Raw genomic sequence first — 21321 nt, forward strand, 5'->3', positions numbered from 1 at the left:
ATCCAATGGTTAGCGGCGATCGCGAAAAAGTTAAAAAAAAGTTTTAAAAAAGTCAGTTTCACCTCCCCTCATGGATCGGATCCATGAGGGGAGGTGAAAATACTCACCCCCAGTCCTCAGCGGTGTCCCGATGTCCCGGGACCCGAATCCCCGTCTGCGCATGCGCGCCCGATGATTGACATCGGGCGCGTGAACAGACGGGCTCGAGCCCCGGGAAATTTAAAATCCCTCTGCTTCTGGCTGCCATGTGTAGCTAGGAGCAGAGAGATTATACCGGGGACATGATCACTGTCATCCAATGGATGACAGTGATCATGTAAAGTGAGAAAAAAGTGTAAAAAAGTTTAAAAAAAAAAAGTAAAAAAAAGTTTTTAAAAGTTTAAAAAGCGTACGTTTCATCTCCCCTCATGGATCATATCCGTGAGGGAGGATGAAAGTACGTACCTAAGGCCCCCAGATTTATCCGCGGACCTTACCACAGCTTCTGCACACGCGCCCGTCGCCAAAATGGCGGGCGCATGCGCAAAAGCTGTGGATTGCCAGGATAATTTAAATTCTCCCTGCTCCTGGCTACAAAACGTAGCCAAGAGCATGGAGATTTAATGGGGGTCCGCAGTGAGCGGTTCCTGGTCACGTGTTCGCCATTATCCAATAATGGCGATCACGTAAAAGTTAAAAAAAAAATTTGAAGTTTCATCTCCCCTCACTGATGCGATCGGTGAGAGGAGATGAATCTTTTTACCGGAGGCCTGCGTATTTGAATCCCGACGCGATCTTCCTCCGTGGACCTTCCAGGATTCTGCACATGCGACTGCCGGCAAAAAGCCGGACACATGCGCAGGAGTCAGGGAGCCCAGGAAACTTAAAATCTCCTTGCTCCCAGCGACCAACGGTCACAGAGAGCCTGGAGCAGTGACGGGTGGCCTCGTTGAGCGGTCCCCGGTCACGTGATAAAAAGGTAGCGATCTACCTTAGGCCGGTCTCACATGACCGGATAGGAATGACGGATTCCGCATGCGTCTGATCCGTGGTAATACGCAGATCAATTGCATTGGATTACACAATTCCGCTCACATTAGCGGGTCAGAATTGCGTAATCCACTCGCAGAAAAGAGAACGCAGCAGGTTATATTTTACTGCGGATATCGGCAACATAGAGCCCATTGTGCTCCATGGTCGCGGATATACCCGCAGTCCATACGCAACTACATTGTATACGGGCTGCGGGTACCCATGTCATCGCTAAGCGATGGTGCGGGAAATACAAACAAAGGTGTACTGTGCATGACCGCCTGTGTGAGTACGCAGTTATGCGCAGTACATTACGCAGCCGTACGCAGGGTCACAGCCGGGCTCACAGATGGGATCCGCTGTGGGCCTCCGCAAGCGGATTCCGCCTGCACCCGCGTGAGCCCGGCGTTATTCAGACCGCTACCTGTGATACGTATTTTACAAGAAGCCTCGGGAACGCTCGCTTTCCTGCAGTTCCAGGAGCACCTTGTTCAGCGCCTTCTGTGTGAGACCGCCGCACCTCATCAAGCTTACGGAGACTCACGGAACGCCACTTTTTACACCCCATACCCGCCACTGAGGTCATGAAATACCCCCAAAAAGCATGAGAGGAGGGGGGGGGATACCCGGTTTTATTGCCCCATGGGCCCATTCCAACCAGCCTCCGTAATTACCCCTGTCTTCGGAAATACTACACAGTTCACATTTTTACTTTTATCTAAGATTTGCGAACGCCAAAAAGGGCGCGGAGGGGGAGGGGGGGAATTTTTAGGGAGTCAATCTTTATTCTGTACAAATAAGCAATGGGGCCTGGAATTTATTCAGTTGTGCCCTGAAATCCAACAGGTGTTCCGTCCTTTATAGGCCTTGCCATGCGTCCTGTAAGTAGATTAGGGCCATAATGGGTATGTTTCTGAACATGGGACAAATGGGGGTATCCATTTTGGGGTGACCGTCTTCATTCCTATGTGCACTGTACAAAAAAACTGTTTTTAAATTGAAAAAATTGCCAAAAAAATTGAAAATCGTAACTTTTTCCTTCTGCTTTGCTTAGATTCATTCAAATACTGTGGGGTCAAAATACGCAGTACACCCCTAGATGAATTCGTTAAGGGGTCTAGTTTTCAAAATGGGGTCATTTGAGGGGGTTCTTTATAGTTTTGGCCGCTCAATGGCTCTATAAGTGGGCAATGGGGCCTGAAATTTATTCAGTGGTACCCTGAAATCCAACGGGTATTCCTTTCATTGTAGGCCTAGCCATGGGTCCTGTAAGTCTATTAGGGCCACAATGGGTATGTTTCTGAACACGGGACAAACAGGGGTATCCATTTTGGGGTGAAAGCCTTCATTTATATGTGTGCTGTACAAAAAAAACTGTTTTTAAATTGACACAATAGCCCAAAAAAAGAAAATCCTATTTTTTTCCTTTTGCTTTGCTTAAATTTATTCAAAAACTGTGGGGTCAAAATATGCAGTACATCCCTAGATAAATTCGTTAAGGGGTCTAGTTTTCAAAATGGGGTCATTTGTGGGGGTTCTATATGGTTTTGGGCGCTCAAGAACTCTACAAGTGGGCAATGGGGCCTAAAAGGACTTCAAGCAAAATCTATGTTCTGAAAGCCACCGATTACTCCTTTTATTTTGGGCCCCGTTGTGCATGCGGACATAAGATTAGGGCCACAATGGGTATATTTCTGAAAACAGCACAAACAGGGGTATCCATTTTGGGGTGTAAGTCTTCCTTCATATGTGTGCTGTACAAAAAAAGCTGTTTTTAAAATGACAGAATTGCCAAAAAAACAAAAATCCAAATTTTTTCCTTTTGCTTTGCTTGAATTTATTCAAAAACTGTGGGGTCAAAATGCGCAGTACACCCCTAGATAAATTCGTTAAGGAGTCTAGTTTTCAAAATGGGGTCATTTGTGGGGGTTCTCTATGGTTTTGGGCGCTCAAGAACTCTACAAGTGGGCAATGGGGCCTAAAAGGACTTCAAGCAAAATTTGTGTTCCGAAAGCCACCGGTCGCTCCTTTCATTTTGGGCTCCGTTGTGTATCCAGACATAAGATTAGGGCCACAATGGGTATGTCTCTGAACACGGGACAAACAGGGGTATCCATTTTTGGGTGCAAGTCTTCCTTCATATGTGTGCTGTACAAAAAAAGCTGTTTTTAAAATGACAGAATTGCCGAAAAAACGAAAATCACAATTTTTTCCTTTTGCTTGGTTTGAATTCATTCAAAAACTGTGGGGTCAAAATATGCAGTACACCCCTAGATAAATTCCTTAAGGGGTCTAGTTTTCAAAATGGGGTCATTTGTGGGAGTTTTCTATGGTTTTGGGCGCTCAAGAACTCTACATGTGTGCTATGGGGCCTAAAAGGACTTCAAGCAAAATTTCTGTTTTGAAAGACACTGACTACTCCTTTCATTTTGGGCCCCGTTGTGGACTCAGATATAACAATAGGGCCACAATGGGTATATTTCTGAACACGGGAGAAATAGGGGTATCCATTTTGGGGTGTAAATCCTGATTTTCATGTAAACTATAGGAAAAAAATATGTCTTTAAAATGACAGATTTGCAAAAATATGAAATTTTACTTTTTCTCCTCTAAATTGAATTAATTCCTGAAAAAAAACTGTGGGGTCAAAATACTCATGACACCCCTCAGTGAATACATTAAGGGGTGTAGTTTTTAAAATGAGGTCATTTGGGGGGGTATCTATTATTCTGACACTCATGAGCCTTTCCAATCTCGGCTTGGTATAGGAAAACAAAGTGTTCCTCAAAATGCTAAAAAGTAATGTTAAATTTGTGCGTCTCCTAAATAGTTAAAAAAAAACGAAAGTTTTTCCAATGTGCGCCCAAAATAAAGTAAATGGGTGGAAATATAAATCTTAGCAAAAATTTCTATATTATGTTTGCACATATTTAAGATATTGCAGTTGGAAATGTGAAAAAATGACGATTTTTTCAAAATTTTCCCAATTTTGGCGCTTTTAATAAATAAACACAATTTCTATCGGTCTATTTTTTCCGCCTAAATGAAGCACAACATGTGGCGAAAAAACAATGTCAGAATCGCTTGGATATGCAAAACCTTTCTGGTGTTTTTCCATGTTAAAGTGACACATGTCAGATTTGCAAAATTTGGCCTGGTCATTAAGGCGCAAACAGGCTTGGTCACTAAGGGGTTAATACTGCAATACTGATCTAAAAAACAATGTTGGTGTTACTAAGAACTTAGTCACACGGGCACATCGGTGCCCATGTTACTGCAGGAAGGAGACGGCCGCACTTCAGGACGGACGTCTCTCTGCAGTGCCGGAAGAAAGAACATGTGACCAGCTTCATTGCCGGTCATGTGTTCTTTCTTTTGCGCTGCGGGAAGTCATCCGTCCTGAAGTACGGTCGTCTTCTTCCTGCAGTAAGGCCTCAGTCACACGGGCGCCGATGTGCCCGTGTCACTAAGCCCTAATGGTGCTGGAAAACTCCAATCATTCAGATTTAAGAGAGTAATAAAATTGTCAAGACTCACCCTGTCCCCACTCTAGAATAAAATAATATCATCTATGTGTCTACATATCTATGGTTTATATACGGACGTGTTTGAAAGGCAATTTCAGGATAATAGGGTAATTTTTTAGTGTAGATACATAGATGATATTATTTTAACCCCTTCATGACACGGCCTATTTTGGGCTTAAGGACGCAACAATTTTTGGCGGATTTTCTTCTCCGTTTATCAAAAGTCATAACTTTTTTATTTTTCAGTCGACGCAGCTGTATGAGGGCTTGTTTTTTGCGTGGCGAACTGTAGTTTTTATCGGTGCCACTTTTGGGTACATAGACTATATTGTAAAACTTTTTTTTTTTTTTTATGATAGCAGGGAGAGAAAACGCATCAATTCTGCCATAGATTTTTTTATTTTTTTTTTACAGCGTTAATCATGCAGCATAAATGAGACATTCCATTTTTTCTGCGGACCGGTCCGGTTACAACGATACCAAGATTCTTACATTTTTTTTAGGTTTTCCCACTTTTCTGCAATAAAAACCCTTTTTTTTGGAAATCTTTTTTCTGTTCTAAATTGCTGCATTCAAAGTCCTGTAGCTTTTTTATTTTTCGATGTACGGCGCTCTATGAGGGCTTATTTTTTGAGAGACGAGCTGTAGTTTTTACTGGTACCATTTTGGGATACATATGGCTTTTTTGATCACTTTTATTGCGTTTTTAGTGAGGCAAAATGCTAAAAATTAGCATTTTTCCTCAGTTTTTTAGCGTTTTTGCCCGTGCACAGTCAAAAGCATGTGCAACTTATTGTACGCGTCGTTACGGACGCGACAATACCAAATATGTGGGCTTTTATTTTTTTTACCTTTTTTTATGCTAATCTGAGAAAAAGCATAAAAAATGTTTTTTTAAAAAAATTTTTTTAAAAATTTTTTTAATCTTTGTTTTTTTTTACACTGTTTGTGTCCCTCTAAGGGACTTTAATCACTGCCCTGATGATCGCTGTCATAAGGCATGGCAGAGCTGCTGCTCTGCCATGCCTTATCGCTTATACAGCGATCATAGGCATAGGCAATACAGGACGCCAGTGTCTTGCATCCTGTTGCCATGGTGACAGGCCAGGCTCTCGCGATGACATCGCGAGTTCCGGCCGGAGACACAGAGGGAGTCCGCTCCCTCTGTGAACTCTTTCTCTGCCGCTATCTACTTAGATTGCGGCAGGGAAGGGGTTAACAGCGGGGGGGGGGCATCTCCGATGCCACCCCGGTGTTGCAGCGGGATGCCGGCTGTGACTGACAGCCGGCTCCCGCTGCGGGATAGCGCGGGATCATATGTGATCCCGCGCTATCTCCAGGACGTAAGTTTACATCCTGTTGCGGGAAGTACCAGGCTGCCAGGACGTAAACTTACACCCTGCAGCGGGAAGGGGTTAATCTGGAGTGGGGGGCATATTATCTTGGCACATATTTGTTCCTGTCTGATATTTGGTGTGATTAAATATCCCTAAACCTCGCTAGTGGATCGTGGGTTTCTAGGAGTGACTGCTTGGGAGTGAGTCTTTCTGGGACCGCAGTACTCCCCTTTCCATGTGAGTTTGTTTTTTATTCATTCTCACTTGTTGAAGAAAGTGCACAAATGGCATTTTTTTATTTTCTCACAGCAATTTATTATCTGTGTCTATCAGTAAGTTATATGTTACATTAAATAGTACCATTGAAAAATACAACTCATCTCACAAAAAACAAGCCCTCATGCAGCTATGTCGATGGATAAATAAAGGAGTTATGATTTTTAAAAAGGAGGGAGGAAAAAGCTAAAATGGAAAAAAAAAGGGCTGCGTCATTAAGGGGTTAAAGATAGATATGGGTCTTCCTCTCCGGGACTCTGCATCTATCAAGATTTATGGCATATCATGTTCATATGCTATAATTCGCAGCATTTTTATACACTTTTAAAAAAATGCCATGAGTTTCAGGTATTTTTTGGTGCTGATTTTTTTTTTTTGTACATTGGTCACATTAGTTGTTTTTTTCACCTTTTTGAAGTCTTATAGAGTCTTATAGAAAAGTCTATGGGAAAAATGGCAGAAAAAATGTGATACACAGAGCATGCTGCATTTTGAAAAAAATGCCACTGACTCGAAAAAAAACACAAAAATATCACAATCAAAACACTTTATATGTAGTATTCTTTATATGTTTCACTACAGGCATTAATACCGGCTTGAAAAAAGCTGTTAAAAACACCAAAGATAGCACTTAGAGAAACATTACACAATGCTAAAAGAAATGTAAGAATTTGTGGAAAATCTCCTTAAGAATAATAATACTTTTAAAAAAATCTTTATGCTACTTTCAAAGGGCCTTTTGGAACATCTGGGCCCCTTCATTCACCTCTTGCTTGGTTTTCTATCCCATTGTATACCTTTGCTTGGCATCTGAAGTTTCAAAAGGAGAATACAGAATCCTTTATGTACAGGAGCACAAAATAGTCTAATCCTATTAGAAAGGTCTTATTCATTTACTGGATGTTGGCAGATGACAAATAATGGCACTATTACATAAGCTTTATCATCTATTTTGTTAGCCATTAAAAGGTCTCATATCTACAAGATGACTTTGTTTCTCTTACTGAGAAAAATCACATTTTGTTCTTCTGGCTAACACCGTACCAAACTTTTTTCTTTTACTGTTCACGTGGCAGTTAATGCTCATGTAATAGCACCCTAAGGCCAGTCTCATGCAAGCATATTGCAGGCATATTTGTGTACCTATAAAACAGAAGAGTGTCCGTCTCTACTGTGGATCTACTGGCATGAATTCAGCATCCTAGGGAACTGGGGTCAATCCTGTAATATGCCTATCTGGAACTGGAGTAGCCATGATTAAAGGGGTTTTCCAGGCAAATGCTATTGATTACTTAACCTCAATAGTTGATCTTCTGGGGTCCACAATGGACTATCAGCTGATCGGGCACCCACTGTCAGCGCCACAACACACAGGGGTATGGAAGCATGTGTATTAATGGGTAGGCATAGCTCCCATTAAAATCAGTGATAGCTGCCCCTGCAAGTACAAATGGGGGGCCTCTATGAAGGGGTCAGATCTAACTGAATGTCGCACCCCTGTGAGTTAAAAAGGGCCATAAGGCTGAAACGTTGCACATGGACGGAAAGAAATAAACTTCTGCTTAAATCTACACCATTGATGCTGCCACTACTCCTTATTTATTGGATGTGACATATGGATCATGGTTCAGGATCCATCTACTGTGGCTTTTGCATAAGTGCTTCCCTCACTGGATACAACTTTGATTGAGTGCTGCTGGTAATTCCTTCTTTGCTCCTGTGAGTTGTGACGCTAACAGCAGGAATGTGATCAGCTGATCGTTCCCGAATGGTGGACCCCAGCCAAAAAATGAATGATGTCTTATTCTGAGGATAGGTCATAACCAGTATTTTCTGGGAAAACTTCTTTAATTAAATACTATGTTCCACTTTTGTTAGACAACTGACAGAAGTATCATTTGTAATGCCCTCATGTTGGCCTTCTATGAAGGTGCATAGGTGCCTGGACAAATAGATTAAAGGAAAATCATGCTGTTTCCTTAGGGTATCTTCACATGAAGCAGATTTGTAGCAAAAACGTCTGCAACTGAATATAATTTCATCAATCTAAATGGTGTTGTTTTTGCAGCAAGCATATGGATTTCTGCAACAAATCTGCCTCTTGGGATTTCATCTGAAGGGGCAAAGCTAACCAACATTGTAGACCCCACTTTATTTTCCTAAGGTCGAATGCACGTGGCTTGGGTTGGATTCTGCATGCGGGATCCCGCAGCGGAATCCGACCCAGTGCCCTCGGTGACCCCTGTGGATCTGTATTGCCGATGTGCCATCCGAGCCGGCCGGCACATGCGCAGTTCAGACTATGCCGTGCTGTTGCTAGGCGACTACGGGCCCTGGATCAGACAGCTGCCATTTACTTCAATAGAAGCTATTCGTATGGAATCCGGGTCAAAATAGAGCATGCTGCGAATTTTTCCCCCGTGAGCAAAAAATCGCTATTGATTTTCGTTCGTGGGCATGGAAACCCACTTTTACATTGCATGCTATGGCCGTTATTTGCTGCAGAATCTGTAGGTGGACGCTCGCTCCGGATTCCGCAATGCAAATCTGGCCATGTGCATTAGGTCTACAGCTGTTGTGTGGACTGACTGCAGCTTGTGTATTGTTCACATTCACATGTTTTATTTAGTATCTATCAATGACTGGGAATTGACTAGAATTTCCAATCATTGTTATAGAGCCTTGTGTAAAGAGTCTGACCTGACATTCATTTGCAGGAATGTTGCCATCCAATAGGTGGGGCTGCAGAAATATTGTTCCATCTTCCTTTTTTACATACATATATTTCAAAGAAGAGCATGCATGGCTTTGTATTCTTCTCACTGACCTTCTAGGTGCTCTCCTTCAGAAAAGATGATACCCTTTCCGACTCACATCATAGTCCTCTCACTAGATAAGCTAGTATCATACACTGATGAGGGTCAAAAACCCCGAAACAGCTGTCTGTGTATGGTGATCTGGCTTGTTGTCAATTCCCAAACATTGTTATAAAGTCTTGTAAAAAGGGTCTGGCATTAATTTGCAGGAATGCTGCCATCCAATAGGTGGCGCTGCAGGGGTATTGTTCCACTTTCCCTATTTACATGCGTTAGAAGAAGTATATTGCTGACTTAAAAATCTGAGCATGCTCTGATTTACTTGCTGAAAATTTCAGGTACATGCAAAGGAATGAAAATTTGCAAAAACTTAAAAAGCTCTAATGGGACTAAGGCCTCGGTCAGATGGGCATTTTTCCGTGCGATTTGCGCATGCGATCTGCTCATATAAAGAACCATTGCTTCGCAATGGGATTGGTCACTTGGCCGCTTTTTGTGCGGATGTCCGATAAATTATAGGACACAAGGAATCGCAGATCGCGCCTATCTGTGTTCTGCGATTCCTTGTGTTCTATATATGCACTCAATGGGGCCGGTGGCAGCAGCGCCGACCCCATTGAGAACATATACTACAAAGATCATTCTCCTCTGCCACAGCTGTAACAGCTGTGGCAGAGAAGAACGATGTTCGCCCATTGAATTCAATGGAGCCGGCAATACAGCCGGCTCCATTGAAAGCAATGGGCTGCCGGCGAGCGCCGGATGAATTTTCGGGAAGGGCTTAAAAATATAAGCCTTTCCCTGAAAATCATCCTAAAATGTGTAAAAATAAAAAAAATATATATACTCACCTTGTCCCTGCAGCTGGAGTTCAGCCGCGGCCGGCCGGCAGTTCTCCTGAACTGCTCTGTGTAGTATTCAGCAGGCGGGGATTTAAAATCCCCGCCTGCTGAATGGGCTGCTTCTGATTGGTCACAGCCCTCACCAATCAGAGGCAGCACTCACTCACCCATTCAGGAATTCATGTACTGTATTGCCGGCTCCATTGAATTTCAATGGGTTGGACAGCGCTCCTTTGATAGGGCCCGTTTTGCCGAAAACGCTGCTAGCTGCAGATTTTTTGGCGAATTGTCGGCCCTGGTCACGCGATTTGTGGATGCGCATCCGACATGCGATCCGCAAATCGCAGCAAAAAACGGTTGTCTGACCGAGGCCTTAGGGCTTCTTCAGAAGACAGTATTTGCGCACATTTTTCATGCATAAAATATACGTGCACCATGCGCAGAAAATAGAACCCATTGATGTCAACAATGATCAGACCCTGCTTTATCTTTCTGCATATTGCGCAGCAAAGGCCCTCACGCAAGTCTATGGGATGGGTAAAAATGCAAAATACGCTGCACAATTCCGTGAAAGACAGAACACATCTGGACCTCAGTAGGTTAAATAGCCTAATCAGGGCTGGGGTGTTTTGTGTGCGCTTGTGAACAGGCCCTGTGTGTGCAAAAAGCACAGTGCTATGCGCCAATATGGATGCAAATCAACCTCATTCACTGCGCAAATATGTTGTGTTGCGGCAAGCAAATTTGTGCATAGGGCTGAATAAGCCCTAAAAAAGAGGTCTACCTTTTTCCTACATATAAAAAAGTTTCGCTGTTGTCCGTGGGCTGTCAGGCATTGCAACTCATACCCATTCAAGTTAATGGGATTCAGTTGCAATACCGAAAACAATTTGACCCTTCTGGAATTTGCTGAAAATGCCTTATGTTCTCATAGAACATTATTTTTGTTACAATTGAAACTGACGTATCACTTCATCTATTATATCTTGATGTAACATCTCTTAAATGTTGCACATTTTATGCATCTTAGTGCCAAATTGTGTTGCATCCCTGTACCTTCTTGGATTAAAGAATTACTCCATTGTACTGTGGATTCCTCTTTGACCTCTTGGGCTCCAGTGATGGGGGCCGAGGGGAGGTCCACTTCAGTAGGTATACCCCCTCCTTTTTCATGTATGTCCTATTTACTTTCATCCTCTTATACCAAGTCTTATGAGCGCAGCTATTTTACTTTACCTCCTGTGCACATTTTTTGCACTCCTTCATTTGGTAATCTACCTGAGGAAAAGTCCTTCATTCCATGAAAAATTTCATAGAGATTATCTGACAATGAAAACAAGGAATGGAACCTTGCATACTATTTTCATATTCGCTTGAAACTGTTCCCTTTTTCGTTGACTTAGAATTAGAATGTAGCAAGAGGTTGATTTTTTTTCCAGTGTAATCAGATAGAAACATACCTCAACGTATTAAGTGATGATTGACATGTATAATCACACCCCCACATAATTTAGTGCAATTCACAAAATGATTTGCTGTCATGCTATATTTTGACATGAATTTTTGTGTGTTTCATCTCTAATGTACATATTATGACACAGTCTGGCCCGGTTTTGAAAATATATGCACTATATTATTATACATATAATGATACTGTAAAGAAGTGTGAAAAATGTTATATTTTTAAGCTAGTGATAGGCTTGGTCATCTGTCTGCACACCTGATAAGATACTCCCAGCAGAGCAATAAGTATTTGATGCAATCAATCTCACGTTCTTTACATAAGATACTTAGGAAACTGCATGAACAGCAATTCCTTAATATACTATATTTAAAATTCCAGAATTGCTCATTTATAGGAAAATAGATTGTGGGAAGAGTAACCCCTCATGTGGCTTCCTGTCAGCTGGCCCATATGCATACATAGGATAATGACAATTCTGAGCAAAAGGGAATGGGAAGGGTTAAAGTGATTATGTCACAAAAACAGCTCCTTAACAAAGGGCAGTCCCCATGCTCTTAACCCCCTCAATAAAAAGCCAAGGAGGAAGACACTAATAAAGAGCTGTCGGACTTTGGACATCTTTCTCAGGCCTTAGTCAGACGGGCGTTTTTAGCCGCGATTTGCGCATGCGCATGCGTCCGGCGATTTTATAAAACCATTGCTTTGCAATGGTATCGGACACATGAGCGCTTTTTATGTGCTCGTCCGATAAATTATAGAACAGAAATCGCAGATCGCATCTATGTGCGATCTGCGATTCCTGTTCTCTTCTCTATATGCGCTCAATGGGGCCGGCGGCAGCAGCGCCGACCCCATTGAGAACATATACTAGACAAATCATTCTTCTCTGCCACAGCTGTAACAGCTGTGGCAGAGAAGAACGATGTTTGCCCATTGAATTCAATGGAGCCGGCAATACAGCCGCTCCATTGAAAGCAATAGGCTGCCGGCGTGCGCGGGGTGAATTGTCGGGAAGGGCTTAAATATATAAGCCCTTCCCTGCAATTCATCCTAAAATGTGTTAAAATAAAAAAAAATTGTATACTCACCTTTCCGCTGCAGCCGGAGTCCAGCCGCGGCCGCTGTCAGTTCTCCTGAACTGCTTCTCGGCACTATTCAGCCGGCGGGGCTTTAAAATCCCCGCCTGCTGAATGATCTGCCTCTGATTGGTCACAGCCCTGACCAATCAGAGGCAGGTTTCACTCACACACCCATTCATGAATTCATGAATGGGTGAGTGACTGCTGCCTCTCAGCGCTGAGCCAATCAGGGGCAGGTCTGACTCACATCCATTCATGAATTCATGAATGGGTGTGAGACATGCCTCTGATTGGCTCAGCGCTGAGCCAATCAGGGGGCAGGTCTGACTCACACCCCCTTCACACCCACTGCAGGACCGCCGCGCGGAGCTCCTGCTGCCGGGAGAAGGTGAGTATATATATATTTTTTATTTTTACACATTTTAGGATGAATTGCAGGGAAGGGCTTATATATTTAAGCCCTTCCCGACAATTCATCCCAATCTCGCCCGCAGCGCATTGCTTTAAATGGAGCCGGCTCTATTGCCGTCTCCATTGAATGCAATGCGCTGGACAGCTCCGGCCCGCTTCTAATGAAACGCGGCTAGGAGCAGATTTTCAGGCGATTTGCGGGCGACTTGCGCGCATCGGTCACGCGATTTGCGGATGCGCATCTGTCATGCGATCCGCAAATCGCGTGAAAAAACGCCCGTGTGACTAAGGACTCACAGGTAATAGTACATGTAACGGCCACTATAGGGAAAATTCCTCCTTGACAACAATTTCCCTGCAGTAAACTGGTTGTCAGAATATGAAAAGTTGTAGCCATTAATCATAGCAAGTTAAATAAAGTCATCTCTTTTCTTCAGAGAAAGGTAATTCTAAAGCTCTCAAATTTCAAAGATTATATCATGAAGGCGAGGTGCCCCCACGGTGGATTTTCAGGAGGATTTTATGGTGTATCCCATGCCTAAATCCACAAGAAAATGCTTAATTTCTACCTCCTACAGTGTCTAGTGGAGATCAACGTCATAGATCATATGCCATAGTAAATCCATGCCATGGAAGGAAAAAAATCAGCTTGTCAATTCATGGTGTAACTACATGGAAACCATGCTGAGGGCTCAGTCACACGGGCGCCGATCCGCCTATGTTTCTGGATGATAAGACGGCCGCACAGCAGGTGTGGACAACTCTAGGCACCGGCCGGAAAAAAAAACATATGGCTGGCAATAGAGCCAGTCATGCGGAGATTCGTCCGCACACGGTGCGGCCATCTTATCGTCCAGAAACACAGGCGGATTGGCGCCAGTGTGAACGAGCCCTATTGAGTGGGGCTAATCTAAGTGCAAATTTAAGGCCATTCCATCTGCAAAATCACAGCAGAAATACAAGGGTCACTTTGGATTTCCACCTTTAGAAAATATGTGGCTGATTTTCCCAGGGTTTATTTAACCCATTAGATACCACAATACTCCTATTTGCTCACCTCAGTAATGGCCTTTAAACCTGCACATTCATCTTTCAAAGGCAGTGGCTTGGCTGACTACTGACAGCCAGGCTCCTGCTCTAACTGCCAGGAGAGGACAAACCTCAGATCCTGGCAGTTTAACCCAGTGAGGCCAGGCTCACAAGAGTGTGTGGTAAAATGCTGTGTGAATAATGCAGTGTTTTACCGCTGTGTGAGATGGCCTATAACCGTGTATGGCAGCAATTTTTGAATGTGCATGACAGCGTAATTGTATATGTACAGCGTTTATTATGTGCCCATAGAGAACAATAGGGCTCTATTGCATGTAACATGCGGTAAAAAAGAACACATTGTGTTTTTTTATGTGCATATTACACACAATGTAAATACGGAAGTGTAAAGGGATAAATGAAATTCAATGTACTTTCATTGACTCTATTCGCAGAATATTATACGTGCGTACATTGTGCACATAATACGCTATTAAACTACATTTGTGTGAGCCTGTTCATATATGCACAATTAATAGTAACTGCAGTATGTAAAAATAACAGGAGAAAGGTAGAGATGAGTGAGCATACTCGTCCGAGCTTGATGCTCGTTCGAGTATTAGGGTGCTCGAGATGCTTGTTACTCGAGACGAGCAACACGCGGTACTCGTCTCGATTAAACGAGCACTGACCATTGAATTCAATGGAGCCGGCAATACAGCCGGCTCCATTGAAAGCAATGGGCTGCTGGCAAGCGCGGGATGAATTTTCGGGAAGGGCTTAAAAATATGTCATTCAGCTGAGAGCTGCCCCTGATTGGTCCCAGCGCTGAGCCAATCAGAGGCAGCACTCACTCACCCATTCATGAATTCATGAATGGGTGAGTGAGAGCTGCCTCTGATTGGTGAGGCTGTGACCAATCAGAGGCAGCTCATTCAGCAGGCGGGGATTTTAAATCCCCACCTGCTGAATACTACAGAAAGCAGTTCAGGAGAACTGCCGGCCAGACGCGGCTGAACTCCGGCTGCAGCGGAAAGGTGAGTATACACTTTTTTTTTATTTTTACACATTTTAGGATGATTTTCAGGTAAGGGCTTATATTTTAAGCCCTTCCCGAAAATTCATCCCGCGCTCGCCGGCAGCCCATTGCTTTCAATGGAGCCGGCTGTATTGCCAGCTCCATTGAATTCAGTGGGCTAAAATCGTTCTTCTCTGCCACAGCTGTTACAGCTGTGGCAGAGGAGAATGATCTTTATCCTGACAGTGCGGGGGAGGGGGGGGTCTCACTCTTGCCACTATTGTGGCTTAATAGTGAGACCTCGGAGCCCGAAATGCAGCCCTGCATGTTGCTCCTCGCCTGCCCTATCCATTTCTGTGTTTTTTGCATGACTTTGGTGATTTGCTAAGATTCTCACAAATGAAAACCTTAGCGGAGCACCAGTCATATACAAAAATGCTCGAGTTGCCCATTGACTTCAATGGGGTTTGTTACTCGAAACGAACTCTCGAGCATCACTGAAAGTCCGACTCGAGTAACGAGCACTCGAGCATTTTGGTGCTCGCTCATCTCTAGAGAAAGGGTCTTTTTCTGTCACACATCAGGAACCTGCAATGCAATCACAAAGTACCAATGGGTTCCCATAGTAGCCTGACAAAGGCCTCCATGTCTGCCCTGTAGTAGAATGCACTACATAAGTAATGCAGTGCATTATTGCAGCAATTGAACAATTGCATATTCAAATCCCCTTCAGGGACTAAAAAATAGTGTCAAAAAAAGTTCAATAAGGTTTAATTTAAAGCAAAAAATTCAGTTTATTAAAAAATTTACATTTATCCTCACAAAATTTTTTTTAAATGGATAAAATAGCAAAATATATTTTAAAAAAGCATCACATAATAATTACTGTTTGTAACGACACAGACATTGAAAATATTTTGTTATTTATCTCACATGGTAAACGTTGTAGAAATAGTTTTAAAAACTTATATCAAAATTTTTATTTTTATTTTTTGTCCAAAAAATGCAGTGAAAAGCAATCCAAAATCCCATGCACTTCAAAATAGAACTAATAAAAACTACAACTCTTCCCACAAAGAACAGCCCTCACATAGCTCCGTTACCAGAAAAATAAAAATGCTATGGTTCTTGGAATGCGTCAATAGAGATTCAATTGTTTTCCTTTAAAAACGTGGTTTTATTGTGCAAAATTAGTAAAAAAAAAAAAATAATCTACATAAACTTGGTACTGCAGTAAACGTGCTGATCCAGATAAGAAAATTATCATGTTATTTTTCTGATTGGTGAACGCTATAAAAACAAAACAAAAACAATTGTATAATTTCATCATACTTTTTCTATCTCCCCTCAAAAAAATGTAATAAATGTTATTTAGCACATTATATCTACCCTGGAGAAGTGCTATTAACTCATCCTACTAAAAAAAACTCTCTCATATGGCTATGTCAACGAGATATGTCTCTTGCAATATGATGCTGAAAATCACTAGGTCCTTTAGGCACAGAATAGACCGGTCTCTAAGGGGTTAAGGTTGTGTGAACATGCCCTAAGGTGTACCAGTTAGAAATTCACACTTAAAACGGACAGGGGAGAAAAATAGTATGTGATTGAAGAAAACAATAAAAAATGTACTAATAAAATATTTTAAAAGTTTTTTTACCGAAACCTGTCAACAGGTTCATGACTCCCTAACCACAGGCAGAACGAAATACTGACACGCTTCATCATTAATAGAAACTATGTTTTACTCTGAAATACTGCAGCTCGTCAGAGAAAACATGGTTTTCAAACAAATCAGGCATTGAGAGAAGTGACCATCAGGCACCTTCCCGGATTCTCCCCCCTGGCTTGATTGACAAGTCTCTCCATATATGTGTATACACACAAATAACACTACAGTACATTCCCACCACAGCAGCCTCTACAGATGAAATGAACAGACAGACATTCCTTCCCTTTTTGATAACAGCTGATCTTCCCATCCCGCCTGTCTATATAACAGACATTCATTTCAGTGGGTGCCTGAGCCATGTTGAATGATTAGGAACCAGTTTTGAAGGGGTTTTCCAGGTCTGACTAATAGAAAAGCAGCACTGCTTTGTAAATGTTTGTGGGAAAAGATGCCAATCGGTACAACCTTTAATCCACAGGTAAAAAACAGTCCAGGAAAACTTTCAAAGGTAGCATCTTGGGTGCACCTAAAAATCAGCTTTACTCCTCCATTATGCATTGTGTCAACTGCATGACTCTCTCTCAAGAGGGGCTGATACAGGTGAGGCATTGCATGATAGAGGAATGAAGCTGATTTTCTTTTGTGCACCCAGAATACTGTCTTTGAAAGTTTTTATCCTTAGGACAGGTCATGAATATTTGATCTGTGGGGGTCCATTGCTTAGCACTCCTGGTAATCAACTGGGGGGACAGAGTTGGAAGTTGACAGCTCCATCCACATATGGGTTCATAATGCAGGAATTCAATGGGAGCCGTGCCTTCAATGGATGCTGTGCCTTACCAACCCATGCACTGCAATGGGGATGGAGCTGTCAGTTTATGACTCCATCCACACTTGATAGCAGGCCAGGTAACAGATGATCACTAGGGGTCCAAAGTGGTAGACCCCTGCAAAAAAAATATTGATATTGAATATGGAAAAAGGATGCAACCCAGATGAAAGGATGGAGGGCTATATACTTAAAAAGTACATAAAAGAAAGAGGCCCTTTTTAAATGAACTTTTCTTAATGTAGCAGGTGCGGCCAACCCCAACTGATCGCCCTAAGCCTTAGGATGGATGTACATATAGTATGGCTACAATTTCTCCAAGGGCACAGCGTCATTAATCCTGCAACAGCTCCTGATGTGTGCCTCCATCAAATGAGGAAGAGGCCCTTTTACCCTCAAAATGCATATATGTGCTGGTTTTAAAATAAATAGAGAAGTTAAGTAATACTTCCTTGGGTGTGTGTACTCATAAATATCTACAGGTTGGGCCTTTTTAGTACATACAATAAACTATTGGTGACCTATTCTGTTGATAGGTCATCAACAGTTCCGACCTGGAAAATCCTTTTAAATTTAAAATCAGGACATTTTTAACCCTTTCCAATCCAATTTGTATCCTGGTTTTCCTAGGGGGCTTACTCTTTTTCTGCCGTTATACAACGGCGCTATCTGCTGGCTAAAGCCAGTACTGTTTGAGGTGACATCTTGGCCTCATGCCAGAGAGGCTGGCAATATACCGTAAGAGAACCCCGACGGATGTCTTCCAACATCGGAGCTGTACATTAAATCATAATGTTTTTAGACGTCAGACAGTGGATTGGAAAGGGTTAAGCCTGAAAGTCTTTCAGACCACATTACTTTCTCCATTTCTACTTGTTTCACTTTGATCTCTAGCTATATTTTTGTGTCATTAAGTGTACATTTTACAGTTGCTTCATGATCTTTATTGAGAAATCTCCCCAGATCAGCAAAGAACAAATGAAATTAAGTTTTAGCGTGGAGCCACTATTTCTTTCATTCGTATCTACAGTATGACTTGCAACTGACATTAAAAAAGAAAATCAGCTGTGAAGTACTAATTGGATAAAGCAGAATGCAATAATTGTTCTGCAGTAGATGCTAAAATTGAAGAATGCTGTGTTTACCTTTTTATCTGTGATTTATCGCTGCAGCTTTTTGGAGGGTGGCAGGAGCAGAGGATGCTCTTAATTAACTGAGCTGCTTTCACATTTTATAAATGCCATTTTCTAAAACTATTTGCCAAGAGCTGAAAGAATCCTCCCAACAATATTATGACATGCTATTGAGTGAAAGCAATTACATTAGAACCTGTTTATTTCTTGCAATTTGAAATGAATAATTTTGTCCTGCTTTGATGACCATTCCATGTATCTTGGCAAAGTAGGTATTCCCCCATCCACGACAGGACCTGCTCACACTGCTCATTTTCTAGTAAAGGTCTACCGCGTGGACCCATTAATTGGGCGATGAATGTGGGGACGCCAGAAACGTGCCTCTCTCCTAATCCCGCAGCAGTCGACTGCGATACACCTGGATCAGGAGCTCGGCCTGTGCCCACACCCTGACTTGGGCCTCCGCGTCCTCGGCCGCGTCCACGTCCTCTAGGCCTACCCCTACCCCTCAGCATGCTGTATTACCAGTAATGCAGAAACAGTACGGTGTAATTAAATGTGCCGCTTATTGGCCTGTGGTTGGAGGCTGACTTCGCTTATGGAACACCAGGAAATAATTTGGCGCAAGCCTGCTGTAACACTTAGCTGGCTGCGTATGATTTTGTAGAACTACTGCACCCAGCACAGACCCAGAACACTGAGCACAGTCACAGGCAGGCCAAATAGATTTTTTGCCCCAAATTTTTTAGCAAAGGCCCACTGCCTATATTCAATCAATATGTCTTCTGTCCCTGGAGTATGTCAAAGAACTGCAGAGTGTTGCACTGTGGACTGCAATACAGCAGTGATTTCACAGCCCAGACAGAGCCAGGAAATAATTTGGCGCAAGCCTGCTGTAACACTTAGCTGGCTGCGTATGATTTTGTAGAACTACTACACCCAGCACAGACCCAGAACACTGAGCACAGTCACAGGCAGGCCAAATAGATTTTTTGCCCCAAATTTTTTAGCAAAGGCCCACTGCCTATATTCAATCAATATGTCTTCTGTCCCTGCCTACGCACTTCTGTCCCTGGAGTATTACTGCAGGGCGCAATGCTCTGCACGGCCAATATACAAAAAAAAAAAAAGTGCAACACTGCACAAAGCAGCCTCCACAGCACTGCACACGGTTAGATGTGGCCCTAAGAAGGACCGTTGGGGTTCTTGAAGCCTAAAATACTCCTAACGCTCTCCCTATAGCAGCTCCACCAAGATACCACTTTCCCTCCTCTATGTCAGAGCGCATCTGTGGCGAGCCGCGGGAGGGGCCGATTTTTATACTCGGGTGACACCTGATCTCCCCAGCCACTCACTGCAGGGGGGTGGTATAGGGCTTGAACGTCGCAGGGGGAAGTTGTAATGCCTTCCCTGTCTTTCTATTGGCCAGAAAAGCGCGCTAACGTCTCAGAGATGAAAGTGAAAGTAACCCGAACATCGCGTGGTACTCGTTACGAGTCACGAGCATCTCGAACACGCTAATACTCGAACGAGTATCAAGCTCGGACGAGTACGTTCGCTCATCTCTAGTTCTGTTATGTGTTTATTTGTGTGAATTCTGTGTTTTTTCTCTAATAAAATTAGTTTCAAATGAACCCCTATACAACCAATGATTGTCATGTGCTAGTTGCAAAGTTGTGAAATATATAATATTCAGTTCATATATAGTGGTAGGATATGTAAAAAAAAATAAAGATGCTATATTTTTCTTCCCAGTGTACCTAGTATTCTGGGGAAGTTAGTCGGTTAATGCAGCGATCATTGAAGGTTTAAGGCTGTAAAGAGGGTAAGCGCAGAATCCTGGTGGTCTAGGGCAATGAAGGGCCTTGTATCAGTATATCTAATGGTCTATTGTAGTGAGGAAATTAATTCCAGTATCCCTGGTGGTCTAAAGCAATGGAAAGGTTAGTGTAAGGATCTTTGGTGGAGGGCAGTAGAATGGTTCATGCTATACACCTGGTGTTTAGTGCTTGCGCTGCTTTGCAAGCTTTAGTATTACTTGGTTGTAATTTCACATTTCCTTCCTTCATTTATCATAGATGTGTGTGCCGGGAGAGGATAGAGAAGACCATGCAAATGTAAATGTCCTGATCATTAAAGGGATTTTCCCATCTCAGACTTGTATGGAGTATCCGCAGGTCCCGCAACTGTTTCAAGAATCGAGATGCCCATCATGGCTTTATGTGGTGGTCAAGATTCCTCAGGACTGGTGTATGGAAACAGCTGAATAAGCTGCTCTACACTTTTTCTGTAACTCTTAAAGAATTGGAAACAGTGAACTATGCAGTTTCTATGGCTCCCAAGTTAAGGAAACACCATAGACTGCTGTGGCACACTATTTCTGCAACTCCCATTCATTTTTATGGGAGTTACAAAAACAACACAGAACAGCCTGCTTGACTATTTCTGTACTTCTGGTCACCCAAGATGCCTTGTATAGAGGAGTATTCCCATCATGGCCATGATGAGCTGAGACGGGAATATCCATTTTAAAACGTATCTAACTTTTCAGATGACTTTGCAGAATAACCTGCCATACGTGGATGAGGTGTAATCCTATTTTTAGCTATTATATGGCTTGTATCCTGCACTTTCTCAGTTCTCTCTGAACTGATGCAAGGAGAATGCTGTTATGCTATCTTCTATATACCTCATGTGATTCTACTCTCTGTAACACACACATAAATAGCTCTATTAGTTAGACACTGGTAATGAGCACTGTAAATGTAATAGCTGTAGCTGTCTGACAGTAAATCACTCACCATTAGCTGTAGCAGCATTTCAGTGTGAGTTTCTACTTCTTTCTCCCTCCTCCTAACCTGTCTGTATGAACAGTA

The 21321-nt window shown here is 42.7% G+C and overlaps 1 protein-coding gene across 2 annotated transcripts in view; it reads left to right on the top strand.

Moving 5' to 3' along the window:
* Positions 1–21321, top strand: part of NRG3 (neuregulin 3) — a 930270-nt gene that overhangs the window by 309510 nt on the left and 599439 nt on the right. The gene's annotated exons all lie outside the window — the stretch shown is intronic.

The sequence above is a fragment of the Eleutherodactylus coqui genome, chromosome 4 (assembly GCF_035609145.1).
Source record: "Eleutherodactylus coqui strain aEleCoq1 chromosome 4, aEleCoq1.hap1, whole genome shotgun sequence".
Taxonomy (NCBI): Eukaryota; Metazoa; Chordata; class Amphibia; order Anura; family Eleutherodactylidae; genus Eleutherodactylus; species Eleutherodactylus coqui.